The sequence below is a fragment of the Felis catus genome, chromosome A2, assembly GCF_018350175.1.
Source record: "Felis catus isolate Fca126 chromosome A2, F.catus_Fca126_mat1.0, whole genome shotgun sequence".
NCBI classification, from domain to species: Eukaryota; Metazoa; Chordata; class Mammalia; order Carnivora; family Felidae; genus Felis; species Felis catus.
In genome coordinates this window covers 34,527,293-34,540,774 of record NC_058369.1, presented here as the reverse complement: position 1 = coordinate 34,540,774, position 13,482 = coordinate 34,527,293, and the positions used below count along the sequence as shown (strand labels likewise).

The 13,482-nt window shown below is 44.4% G+C and overlaps 1 protein-coding gene across 1 annotated transcript in view; it reads left to right on the top strand.

Annotated features, from left to right (window-relative positions):
* The window catches only part of SUCLG2 (succinate-CoA ligase GDP-forming subunit beta), a 482,508-nt gene that overhangs the window by 397,479 nt on the left and 71,547 nt on the right, over nucleotides 1-13,482 (top strand). The gene's annotated exons all lie outside the window — the stretch shown is intronic.

Below are 13,482 nucleotides of genomic sequence, written 5' to 3'. Positions count from 1 at the left end.
TGTAGGTGGCCATCAGAGTGGATGGCAAGGTAAATGAAATGTCATTTCTATTTAACTCAGTCTGCTTTTTCTCCATGCTGCCAGCTACTGACTTGGCCTCTAAGACAAGGTTGTTGTTGTTGTTGTTGTTGTTTTCTGTGATTCACCAGAACCTCTCTGAACCAGAAGACTTCTGTCCTTCCAGGTTAGCCTCATTGAGCCACTAAACTGAAAATTGGACTGTCTCTCGTCCATTCATATTCTAGTTCCCAGGGCAAAGTATCTGTTCTCCCCACACCCCCGCCCCCCACCCCACCTCAACATTATTTTCTGAGCTTTTCAAGACTATTTCCTTGGCATATAGTCTACCTTTTTTTTTTTTTTTTTTTTACTCTACCTGTTTTAAATACCTGCACATCTCTATTTTTCTCCCCTCTGGCTAATGGAGCATCCCTGGCAAATCTGAAGCTATGGAGACTTAGTGGTTCCAGGAGCAGCCTTCAACCAGTAACAGATAGGAAGCCAACAGAAAATACTCCAGCTTCTTTGCCCCTCAGTTGGGCAAAGAAGTTCATTAGTCCTCCCATATTTCCCCACTAAGATTTAGTCCCACTTGCCCACAGTGGTATCTGGCATGATAACACATTGTTTTATGTGCTTCCTTCCTTTCCTATCTCACTTATTCCCCCTTGATGTTTCCATACCTCCCAAAGACATTATTTACACCAGAATCCTCCACTCAGACTCTGCTTTAGGAGAATCCAAGCTAGGAGAGTGAGCCTCCATGCAGCAAGGAAGGTGAACATAGGAAAGGAGGTTAGCATTTGTTAACATTTAAAGATGGCCAGCATCTTTATGCCTGTATTTCTCACAGTGAAGTGTAACTTCCAAAGAAGACAAGGGGCCATAATTGTTCTTGTTCACCAGTGGGCGCCCATAAGGTAGACACATAATAACATTAAGTAGAACTCTCATAATAGTAGAATACTTTCTAGGTATTAACTGGTTAATTTGTGCAGAGAAGCTCCAACCGTTTTGATGGTGTAGCTCCATTGGTTGATGCCCTTTCTATGGGGCGGGGGCTTCCTGATAGGCGAATACAGGACCAGTGGGGTCACAGAGGAGGGAAACTGACTTTTTCTGGAGAGCTAGTCTTTCATCTAGGTCTTGAATATTAGTAGGATTCCAATAGTTAGAAAAGAGGAGTGAGGTCAAGGCTGATAATTACTTACACATTCCAGAAGTGTGTACTTTAGTATCAGCTATGTGGCAGGGATTCTGCTTGGTATGGAGAAGTAGCAGTGAGCAAGGCAGACAGGGATCCTGCCTTCTCAAAAGTTTGGTTGAAGCTCTATCCACACTGCATTCAACGTGGAGTTGTACTAACTGTCCTGGAGGTAGACAGCAAAGAAATAAGGAAATATCTGAAACAAATCATTAAAGCGTGGTCACAGGGCAGTGACTCTCAGACTTCGATACGCATCTACATCATGTGGGGATCTTAGTTAAATGCGGATACTGAATCAGGTCTGGAGTCAAGCTTGAGCTTCAACATCTCTAACCAGCTTCCAGATGATACTGATGCTATTGGTCCTCAGGCTACACTGAGCAGCATGGTGATAGCCCACAGCCCACTGGTTCTCATCCCTGTCTGCCCAGTAGAGCTCCTTGAGGAGGTTTAAAAATGCCTAAACTCACTCCAGCAATTTTCATTGAATTTTACTGACAGGAGCCCGGATATTGGGAATTTTTTTTTTAATTTTTTTTTCAACGTTTATTTATTTTTGGGACAGAGAGAGACAGAGCATGAACGGGGGAGGGGCAGAGAGAGAGGGAGACACAGAATCGGAAACAGGCTCCAGGCTCTGAGCCATCAGCCCAGAGCCTGACGCGGGGCTCAAACTCACCGACCGCCAGATCGTGACCCGGCTGAAGTCGGATGCTTAACCGACTGCGCCACCCAGGCGCCCCTGGGAATTTTTTAAAAACAGCTTTGTTGAAGAGTAATTTATATACCATCAAATTCATCCATTTTATTCTACATTTTGAGTACAATTAAACGATTGTTAGTATGTCTACAGTTTCGCCGCCACCATCACCGCCATCCAGCTTTATAACACTTTCCATCTCCCAGAACGTCCATTGTATACTTTTGCAGTCAATCCTTGTTCTCGCCCTCTGCCCCTAGGCAACCGTTGTTCTACTTTCTTTCTCTATACATTTCTTTTGTCTGGCTATTTCATAGAAGTGAAATCATTCAATATATAGTCTTTGGTGCCTGGTCTTTTTCAGTTAGCATAATCTTTTTGAGGCTCATCGATGTTGTACATGCATCAGGACTTTATTCTTTTTTATTGCTTAATTGGTTCCGTTGTATGGATATACTGTGTATTTTACCGGTTGACTGGCATTAGAATTGTCTCCAGTTTTTGGTAAATAATTTTTTTTTAAATGTTCACCTACAAGTCTTTACACGGACATATATTTTCATTTCCTTTGGGACATCTAGAAGTGTATTTGCTAGATCGTACAGTAACTCTATGTTTAGCTTTTTAAGGAACTATCAAATTTCAGGGGAAGAAGATTTTTTTCTTTACCCTTCTAGGTTCTTCTGGCTGGTCTATTAATAAAATTAAAGACAGATTAACAGGAAGAAAACAAATTTAATTAGAGGCATATGGGAGCCCTATTAGAGTATAAGACACACAGTCAGGCACTTGGGGCTTATATGCATCCTGAGCTATGGAAAAGGAAGCAGGGGTCTGGTATTTCAAAGGGGAGGAAGACAATTTACAGGAAGTTGGGAAGAGCAGATGTTTGATAAACAAATGGTTGTCATGCCATGCAGAGACAGGGGGACACAGAGAGGAATTTTATCTGAAAGCCCTGCCAGACTTCCCCCAGTTTACCACATCTGTCCCATACTCTTTGCAGTTATGCCTGGTGATAGCTATTTTCCCGGACCAGACCCTCTATCTAAATTTCTTTTAGGCAGTGAAGGAGGAGGTAAAATGCTCTGAGTCTTTTGTGCCTTGGTCGATTTCAGTTCGAAATAATCCACATGCCAAAGTGCCACATTTTAAGGAAGCTCCTTCTAAACCCCTTCAAAACTGTTTTCCAAAGTGGCTGTACTCTTCTACATTCCCACTAGCGCTCTCTGCAATTGTGGCTTCTCTACATTCCCACCAACATTAGTTATTGTCTCTGTGATTATAGCCATTATTGTGGGTGTGAAGTGGTATCACATTGTGGTTTTCATTTGCATTTTCCCAAGGCCTAATGATGTTGAGCATCTTTTCAAGGGTTTATGAGCCATTTATGCACCTTATTTGGTGAAATGTCTATTCCCATATTTTGCCCATTTTTAACTTGGCTGTTTGTCTTCTTCTCACTGAGTTGTAAGAACTCCTTATATATTCTAGACACTCCTGTATCAGACATATAGTTCTGGAAATACCTCCTCCCAGTCTGTGTTTTGTCTTTTCATTTTTCTTAACAATACCTTTTGCAGCACAAAAGTTTTTCATTTTAATGAAGTCTGTTTTGTCAGGTTTTTTAAAAATAAGTTATGCTTTGGGTGTCATTTGTAAAAACTCTTTGACTAACCCAAGATCACAGAAATTTTCTTCTAAAAGTTCTGTAGTCCTCTTGCATTTAAGTTTGTGATCCATTTGAGTAAACTTTTGTGTATGGTGTGAGGTAGGCATCAATATTCATCCTTTTGCATGTGGATATCCAATTATCCCAGCAAGATTTGTTGAGGAAAATATTCTTTTTCCATTGGTTTATCTCTCTACCTTTGTCTAAAGTCAGTTGAGCATACATGTAACAGTTTACTTCTAGACTCTCAATTCTGTTTTTTGTATCTATCTATCTATCTATCTATCTATCTATCTATCTATCTGTCTATCTATCTATCTACCCAGAGTCACACTGCCCTGGGATTTTATTGTAATTTGGGTTTCTAAAAGGTCCCCAGGTGACTCTAATGGGCAGCAAAGTTTGGGTATCATTATGATAAGGAATAATTGGAGGGATAGAGTGAGGAGGCCACTTTTGATAGGTGGTCAGGGGAAGGCCTTTTATTCAAAAGATGAGGAAAAATCACTTATGAGAAGAGTTGGGGAAAGAGTACACATAAGCTGTCATCCATCCAGGAGGCACTTTGCCAGGCCAGGCTGGGTATGTTTGCAGTCTGGCTAAGGGAAGTTGGGTGGCCATTCTAATGCAGGAGGTCCTGGCCCTTGGAGCCTTAAGTACCTCCCTCTGCAATCAGCCAACACTTAATTCCCCCGTTGATTTTCACATCAGGGTAGGTGTAAGCTCCTTTAGTTACTCAAGGGTATAGCACAGGCTATACCACAGGATAAGCCAAGCATTCACTCACTCATTCATTCATTTTTTTAAAGTTTATTTATTTTGAGAGAGAGAGAGAGAGAGAGTGCATGCTGAGGAGGGACAGAGAGAGAGGGAGACAGAGAGAATCCCAAGCAGACTCTGCACTGGTAGTGTAGAGCCCAGCAAGGGGCACAAACTCACAATCCGTGAAATCATGACCTGAGCCAAAACCAAGAGACGGATGCTCACCTGACTGAGTCACCCAGGCACCCCTCATTTAGTCATTTAATAAATATTTGTGGAGTGTTTTCTGTATGCAGAGTAGTATACTAAGCCTTAGGGATATAATGATGAATGAAACACAGTCTTTGCTTCATGGATTTGATAGAGCACCTCCCTAGAGCATCAGTTACACACACACACACACACACACACACACACACACAGAACTGTAAGATTTAAACGCATTGTTGCCAGAGGAAGACATTTGCACACGCTCTCTATATAACTGTTGGGTTCCTTTACTACCTTTAAGAGACTGAACTAGATATAGGTGCTCTCAAAAGGATTAAGTATAATGGCATGCTAGTTCCAATATCCCATTTTCTGACTGCTTCATATGCATCCGCATCCTAGTTATCAATTTATTTTCTCTCAGCTTCTAATCCTCACTTTCTTTGCACTGCTTTGACTCAACCAGTACTGGACCCTTTGCTGGCTGACAGAATGCCGGGTTTTGTCAAAAGAGGGCACTGGAATGATCCTGCAAGGCTCTAGAGGCAGGAGGATGCTTCCCTTCAGGGCTCGGTATTCTATTTGTTATTCAATGTGGAAGCTGAGTCCTCTGGAAGGGGCCAGCTCCACTGGTGCCCTCAGGCTCTGATCTCACCACTCCTGGTCCAAACATGACCATGGCAGGCCACTTCTAGAGACTTCTAGCAGTGTGCCCTCTGGCAAGTTTCTCCGGGCTCTGTAGTAGCCGCACCCTCTTCAGAGATCTGAACCCTGCCTCACAGGAGACTTGGGTCCTTTGTGCCTCATGCCCCGTCTTCAGCCTAGAGGGAGGAGTTGTTCTTTCACTTGGGATTTCACTTGGGATCAGCCACCTTCTTCTAGTTCACAATTATTTATGTTAAAATTTCTCTGTTCAATTAGCCAGTGATGTTTCTATCTTCCCACTGGTCCCTGCTTGAGCTAGCCCAGAGTTATGAAAACAGTTCAGAGTCATTTGTTCAGTTCAGTCCGCCCAGGTGGAGAGATATATTGGATGGCTCCTTCAAAACGGAAAGAAAAGGGGCGGGGGGTGGAAAGATTGGCTCACTTCCTGAAGCCCCGGAATAATCTCACAGCCCCACGTCGTACAAGGAGCCCACGAACGAGTCAACATTTCCCCAGGCTTTGCACCACTGACACTCAGTGACAGTAGTGGATAAAAACTGATGCTGCCCTTCCAAAGAGCTGATTTCATTTTTCTCCCAGCTCAGGTTTGCTTCAAGGTTGAGGCATTTGTTGAGATGGATAGGAAGGGATCCAGAGCAGCGTCTTAGCCCCTGGGGCTTGGACACAGAAAAGCGCTCCTAACAAAGTTAGTGGTGTGGTGGCGCTGCTCGCCCCCGAGCTGTCCCGTGGACCTGGTGTGATGCAGAAGGGACAGTTTGCAGGTATGCAGCCTTTTAAATGTGTAGATCCTTCCTTCTTGCCTATTTGTGAAAGAAGCAATACTCCACAGTGGTTAAACACACAGTCTCTAGAGCCTGGCTCCTTAGCTAAATGCTGGCGCAGCCACTTTCTGTGTGATCTTGGCCAAATCAGTGAACATGCCTCAGTTTCCTCGTCTTTAAAATGGGGACAAAGTAGTACCCGTATCATAAAAGTTTATTGTGAAGATTGAATGAGTTAATACATATAAAGGGCTTAGATGAGCACCTGGCACATTGTACGGGCTTTAAGTTTTAGCTGCCATGCCAGCACGATGTTGGCGGTGGAGGGTAAATGCTAGAAGGGAATGCAGTAAGGAGAAGAAATGCTGTGAACATTTATTAAATATTGTGTTTCCTGGAGTTACTTGCCAGAGCTCATTAGATCTTCTCATTTAAAACTCTTCCCATTTTACAGGTGAGGACGCTGAGGTTTAGACAGGTTAAGTCCCACATCATAGTTAGCCAATGGCAGAACCCAGTTTTTCAGCATGTCTGCTATTACTGGGTAGTTGCCATGCTTCCGCGTCACAAATTTTCTCTTCCCCGCGGATGTTTCCAGCCTTAGGTCACATCAAGCTCTTGCAAGTTCTCTGCACCTACGCTACAGCAGGCCCCTGTCAGTCCCTGATCGTGCTTAGTCCTGCCTCAGGACCTTGGTCCATGCTGATCCCTTTACCTGGGTATTTTCTTTTCCACCTCTTTACCTAAGTAACTTCTTCCCCAAACAGGCTGTTTATGATGATGTAATCCGTTCACAATGCTAGAGTGGCTGCTTCCCAATCCAGGTGCACTGGTGTGGACTGGTGTGGCTGACAGAAGGCATGCCTTTTTCTACTTCTTACAAGTTTCCCTGTGAGGCTGGGAGTCCACAGAGCTAAGACACTGGAGCCGGAACCTTTTACTTGTTCACAAGGCTCCGAATGGCTTGGCAGCGATCACACCTCCCTGGCTACGTTCATTCTCCTGTGATGAGGTCTTATCACATCGTGGACTTGGCCTTTAGAGTATTTGCCACTCGTGTAATTTTTCCAACTCGTTACTATTTGAAAAATCAAGTACATGGAAAAATTGAGAGAACGGTACAACGGACACACTCGTGCTACCTAGATTCAACGATCGTTAGCATTTAGAATCTGCTTTACTGTCTGTAAACCTACTTATCTTTCATTAAAATTTTATCAAAGTATGGGGCGCCTGGGTGGCGCAGTCGGTTAAGCGTCCGACTTCAGCCAGGTCACGATCTCGCGGTCCGTGAGTTCGAGCCCCGCGTCGGGCTCTGGGCTGATGGCTCGGAGCCTGGAGCCTGTTTCTGATTCTGTGTCTCCCTCTCTCTCTGCCCCTCGCCCGTTCATGCTCTGTCTCTCTCTGTCCCAAAAATAAATAAACGTTGAAAAAAAAATTTTTTTTTTAAATTTTATCAAAGTATAGCATTTACCAGAAAAATTCATGAAGTATACGTGTGCACAGACTGGTGAAGTTCACAAAGTGAATGTACCTGACCCTCCTCTGGATATATTCTCTGCACAGGACGGGAATCTACAGGATGAAGGGATAGGCACATTGAGTGCTCAGGCCGCTTGTGAGTACTTGGAGTCCCCAGTGTTCTGCCCAAATGGCCGCAAGACTACTGCCAGGCCCTGCTTGGGGCTCCTCCCCAGGTTGCTTTCCCAAGACGGCAGTGCCTAAGCCCTGCTGGAGGTCTAGAGGTGACTTCCCTGTAGTGGAGAGCAGAGCTCAGACATACAGGCTGGGTGTCCATACACCCAGCAAGATGACGCAAGATCCCCTCCCTGTGGATGGAGCCGGGCTGGGGGCTTCCCTTCTTCTCCGGTCCCAGGTCCCACAGATGGTACAGGCAGGCCTGCTCCTTGAACTCTCAACATGCAGGAGACATTCCATTCCCTTTATTTGTTTGTTCTATGGTTCATTCCTTCATCCATCCGGCAAATATTTGTTGAGCGCTAACTGTACCGGTCCCTTGGACCCAGGTAGTTTATGTAGGAAACAGCTAGAAGCATTACAGGCAGAGCAGAGATGCAGATCCAGGCAGTCTGGCTTCGGATCCACGTTTGGCCACTATGCTCTTATTGTAGAATATTGGACCACAGCCAGTGAGAAACATGGATAAAAAATAGGGCGTTCGTTATTCTCTTTTATCTTTGTTTATCTCCATCCCTTCCCCGAACTAGTTGTGAACTAATAGAGGGACTAGGCATGTGCATAAGAAAAAAACCTACTAATAGAACAAGATTCAGATCGAATGTTGGTGGGCACCCACGTGGAAAGAATCACCAGAGAGCAGAAATCAGGGTGGGGAGGCTGGAGGATCTGGATGGATGGGGCTTAGGGAGTTTGAAAGGAGGTAGGGATATAAGGAGCCGCAGAGAAAAGCAAGGAGGAAGCTGCTTAGCAGAGAGGGCACATCAGCACTTCTGGATGGCCCAGCACCCCCTGGATGGTGCCTGTTGTGAATGCTGACCCAGGCTCCACTCAGCTGGTAGGACTCCTGTCAGGCTCCACTTCTGTTCTCCAAGATAGTAGCAGAACCCTGTATGTCTCCCCTGCTTCTTTAGCCCCTGTGACTTCCCAGTAAGGGATTGTTTCCCGTATTTCCTTAAGGGGGTCATTAGGGAAGAAAAGCTGCCATCCCTTGGGCCTTGAACCATTGGCTTCTACCACAGACCTCTTCCACCCTCTGTGACTCCGCATATATACAAAGCCTTACCAAGGTTGCAGCCCTTTCCGTGGCCCTTTTGAATAAACATGTCACCGCTCTGTGAGTGGGAGATTCTTCAGCTGGTCCCCTCTCTTCCAGCTCTGCAGGAGATAAATGCAGGGGAATACAGGCACTTCTTGAAAGTTCCTATTCCACCACTTTCCTCTGCGAAAGACCTAGGTTAGTAATTGTTTTGGCTGCCCGAAGACAATGCAAAGATGGCACGGGCTTTTACGAAAAACAGTGAAACGTGAAAATAGCATTCAGCATTTGCTTCGTGGTCAGCTCTTATGGAGCCAGCACTCACCCAGCACACGGAGAGTGGCCCCGCGGAGCTCCTTCCCCAGGAACTACCCTCAGCACCTTGGCATCAAACTGTCTAGCTTCGAACAGTGTCTGTGAGCATCTGTGCTTTATCTCGATTTATTTTGTGCATCCCTTTGCAAGATATGTCCTAAGGGATATGTGCTAAACTATCAGAAAAATCCTAAGAGAGGTTATTGTTTGGGTCTGGGAGTGCTCAAAAAAATTTCCATGTAAATTAACGGTGATTGCTTCTTTGCTTTACTCCATTTCTGCTCATGAAAGTTTTCATAGGAACGCTCTACTTCGGGACAGCAGGGGAAACCTGTACTTAGAATTATTTCCTCCAGGGGGCACCTGGTGGCTCAGTCAGTTAAGTGTCCCTCTCGGTTTCAGCTCAGGTCATGATCTCATGGTTCATGGGTTCCTGTCCCATGTCAGGCTCCCACGCTGACCATACAGAGCCTGCTTGGGATTCTCTCTCTCCTCTCTCTACCCTTCCCCTTCTCTCTCTCTCTCTCTTTCTCTCTCTCTGTCTCTCTCAAAATAAATACATGTGTTTTTTTTTTTTAAAAAAGAATTATTTCCTCCAGTTTTAGCTGTGAGTCAAAACTGTTTTTATCTGGGCCCCTTTAATTGGCCCAGAAGAACCCACGGCCCACATCACTTGCGCAGTCCAACCTGTTAATGGAAAAAGGACTCTAAGAACAAAGAATTTGAGAGGAACAAACTGCTCCCTTTTAACCATACCTAATCTCTCCATTCTAGTAAATAGACTAGAACAATCTTTTCGTTAAGTATATGCTTTAAAGTCTTTCTTATCTGAGTAATTCTCCTATGCGTCAGCACCAGAAGCTATAGGTCCCACACATATCCACTTGCTTTTAACACTTCACTACATCCCTCCAGGCCTTCCACCTCCCGGTACCTCATGGCTCCCGCTCCCCCCCCCCCAACCCGGGGATGTCTCTAGTCCTCAAAGCAGGGTGGCCTCCTAGCAGCAGGCTGGAAATGCACCGTCCCCCCCCCACTAACCCTCAACAGTTTCTGGTGGGAGTTGGTGATAAATGAATACCCCAGCTCTGTGTCCCCACGGGGGATAGCTCTGAGACACACAGTCTAAGTTAACTCCAGAGCTCCCCCCAGAGGAATTAGGCCTCCCTTCCTCATGGCAGTCACAGTTTGAATAACACTCACTTTATTCCCTTCCTTCCCTCCTCCTCTTCCTAAATTACCTCTCCATTCTCACTCAGAGCCTTGTCTCAGGGTCTAGTTTGGGGATCCCAAACCTGGAACCTTTCTTCACCTTTTTTATGCTAAAGAACAAAGGCGTTCCAACCTCAAGAAGATCCTTTTAAACAGGAGCGAAAGCAAGGAAACTGTTTTCCCTTTGAGCAACTGTTGGGGAATTCTGCTTGCTTTAATTCGGAGCTAATTGCCCATAAATGTGTTTAAATTGTTACCAAGTCAAGGCCCTTTTAGTTTTAAGTAATATAAACCCACCTAAGCGAGATTAAGTTTTTGAAAGGAGGGTTGAGGGCCCTTATCATGAGGACACTGAAGTGTCTCTCAAGGCCAGGAATGCACTTTGGGCAAGAGAGGCACTGGAACCAAGAAGTGGGCAGCCATCTTCCTTTTCTTCTGTGGCCGTAAATTCTCTTCTTTTTACTTCATTTTGTACATTGCTTCTTCTCTATTGAGTGACTTTTCCCCCCACTTCATATGAATGGATAACATGGTCACAGGATAACCTTTGAGTTTCAAATTTTCTGTTCAACCATAGACCCAATTCAGAACTTCAGGGAGAGAGCCCTGATTGACCCACCTTGCGTCAGATGTCTTTTCTGACCCAAGCAGCAGCTGTACAAAGGCTAGGTCTGCTCACACCAACCTGCTGGACTATGTGCTTCTAGGAAAATCAAAGAAGAGAGCTGATGCCTGGAGATCCCCCCAAAGAGTTGGCAATTACATAAGTTTGAAAGCAGAGAAACGTAAGAAATGTTTTTGTTTTCTCTTTTTTTAATTAAAAAAAAATGGTTTCTCTTCCTTTGGGGATGGCCTGATTGGACATTTCAGAAATGCTACCTAATTCCAAGACAGCAAGTTTCTGTATATACTATGTAGTGTGCAAAATGCCCCTTCTCATTAATAGCAAGTCAATGGTCACTCAGCTAACCAATGATTTTTACAGCCATTGAGTTGGAAAAAAATACCATGTTTTCTAAAGGGCTTTTATCTGGAGAAAAAAGCAAAAATGTGGGATTTATCCGTTGCCTGTCATTGGACCCGCAAACATTCCATCTCCAATGCCCAGTGCCTGTGTACAGAGGGCAGGAATGCTGCCCCACTTTGGATGACCTTGGGGATTGAGTTTATAATATGTATTATTTTTTACGTCAAGCAACCTGGGTTGAATGCCAACTCTGCTACTTGCTAGCTATTTAACCTCTGAAAACCTTAGCTATAGATATAGATAGATATAGATATAAATTGTTACACATATATATATAAATTGATAAAGCGTTAATTGAAAAAGGCCCAGCACATTGGAAGGGGGGTTATAATATGGGTGCGGCACATGTTAACTTCGGATGTTGTTGTTATTAATTCACTATCCATGGCCCTTTTCTCATTAGCTACAATCAGTGCAAACCCAGATGGGGGTAAGTAAAGTGGTTAAAATCATGGGTTCTGGAGTTTCAGTGACTGGGTCAGATTCTAGTTCAGACATTTATTAGCTGTGTGTCAGCTTCTCTCTGCCTCAATTTTCTGATCTGTAAAATGGGAATCAGTCATCACATTCGCTATCTCTTATAGTTAGGATTAGATGAGAAGAGTTCAGGACAATGCCTGGCACAAAGGAAGCAGGACTCAACACACAAGAGCCAGCGTTGATGTTAGTATGATCAGTACTCACAGTTGTGGGCAACGTGCTTGTGCTCTCTGGGCGAGATGGTGATCTTTATAGAAATGCATACAGTTGCTTTTGATTCACATGTGATGTGACCCTGGCCCTATCTCAGCCACAAGGATATCCCAATTGAATTCGATAAACATTCTAGTTGTTAGTAGTGAAGCTTAGTGTCACAAATCGTATTTCTTCCTCAAGGCAAAAATAAGCCTGCTCTGAATATGCGGCCACTGGGCCTAGGCCAAATTTGCTACTTCAGTATAAAATATTTCAGGTGAACATATTCATGAATATATATTTCAGCCCAGGTTTACTGGTCAGAGGTGGTATGAGAATCACTCATTCAGAGATGTCTATTTTCATGCATGAAGCAAGCCATAACTTTAATTACTAGCCTGTCTGCCTGCTCTGAATTGAATTCACATTTATTTTTATGATTCTGATTCTGATCCTGACACTGGGGGCAGAGCCCCGGGCAGGGCAGCATGTAGTTTCTGGGGCATCTGCCGTCTGGGTGATTCTGATGCTCACTCAGGTGCGAGAACCCCAGGGATAATGGACGATGGGGTGAACTTGAGAGTCAGTCCAGTAGGTTTTGAATCCCAATGCTATCATTCATTAACTGTGTGAACACCATGTCTTTGCGACTTCATTTATAAAACAGGGACAATAATAGTTCCTTTTCATCAGATTCTTGTGACATTTAAATGAGATAATAAATGTGAAGCACTTAGAACAGTATCTTCAGGGTGCCTGGGTGGCTTAGTTGGTTAAGCATCCAATTCCTGATTTTAGCTCAGGTCATGATCCCAGGGTCCTAAGATCAAGCCCTGTGATGGGGGCTCCATGCTGGGCATAGAGTCTGCTTAACATTCTCTCTCTGTCCCTCTATTACTCCCTCTCTCTCTCTCTCTCTCTCTCTCAAAAAAAAAAAAAAAAAAGACGGTATCTGGGACATAATCATAATTGGTACTCAAAAAGCATCTGTTTGAATAACTAGAATCATCCCATTCACAAATGAGAAAACGGAGATCAGGGGATGATTGGTCAAGAAGGTTCTATTGACAGAAGTGAGGTGGTTTTTTTTTAATTTTTTATTTATTTTTTATTTTTAAAAATTTTTTTTCAACGTTTTTATTTATTTTTGGGACAGAGAGAGACAGAGCATGAACGGGGGAGGGGCAGAGAGAGAGGGAGACACAGAATCGGAAGCAGGCTCCAGGCTCCGAGCCATCAGCCCAGAGCCTGACGCGGGGCTCGAACTCACGGGCTTGAACTCACGGACCGCGAGATCGTGACCTGGCTGAAGTCGGACGCTTAACCGACTGGGTCACCCAGGCGCCCCGACAGAAGTGAGGTTTAAGTGAGGATTCATGATGCCACAGTCCTTACAGTGCTTTGAAAATTGAGCAAGCTGTATCAGGAAGGGTGGAGACTAGGGACATACCTCCAGAAGAATGGCTAAGTTCAGTTTTCAAGAATTTTCTAAGTGATTTGATTCAGTGAAACCAACTGTTGACTTGGGAACCTGCCGA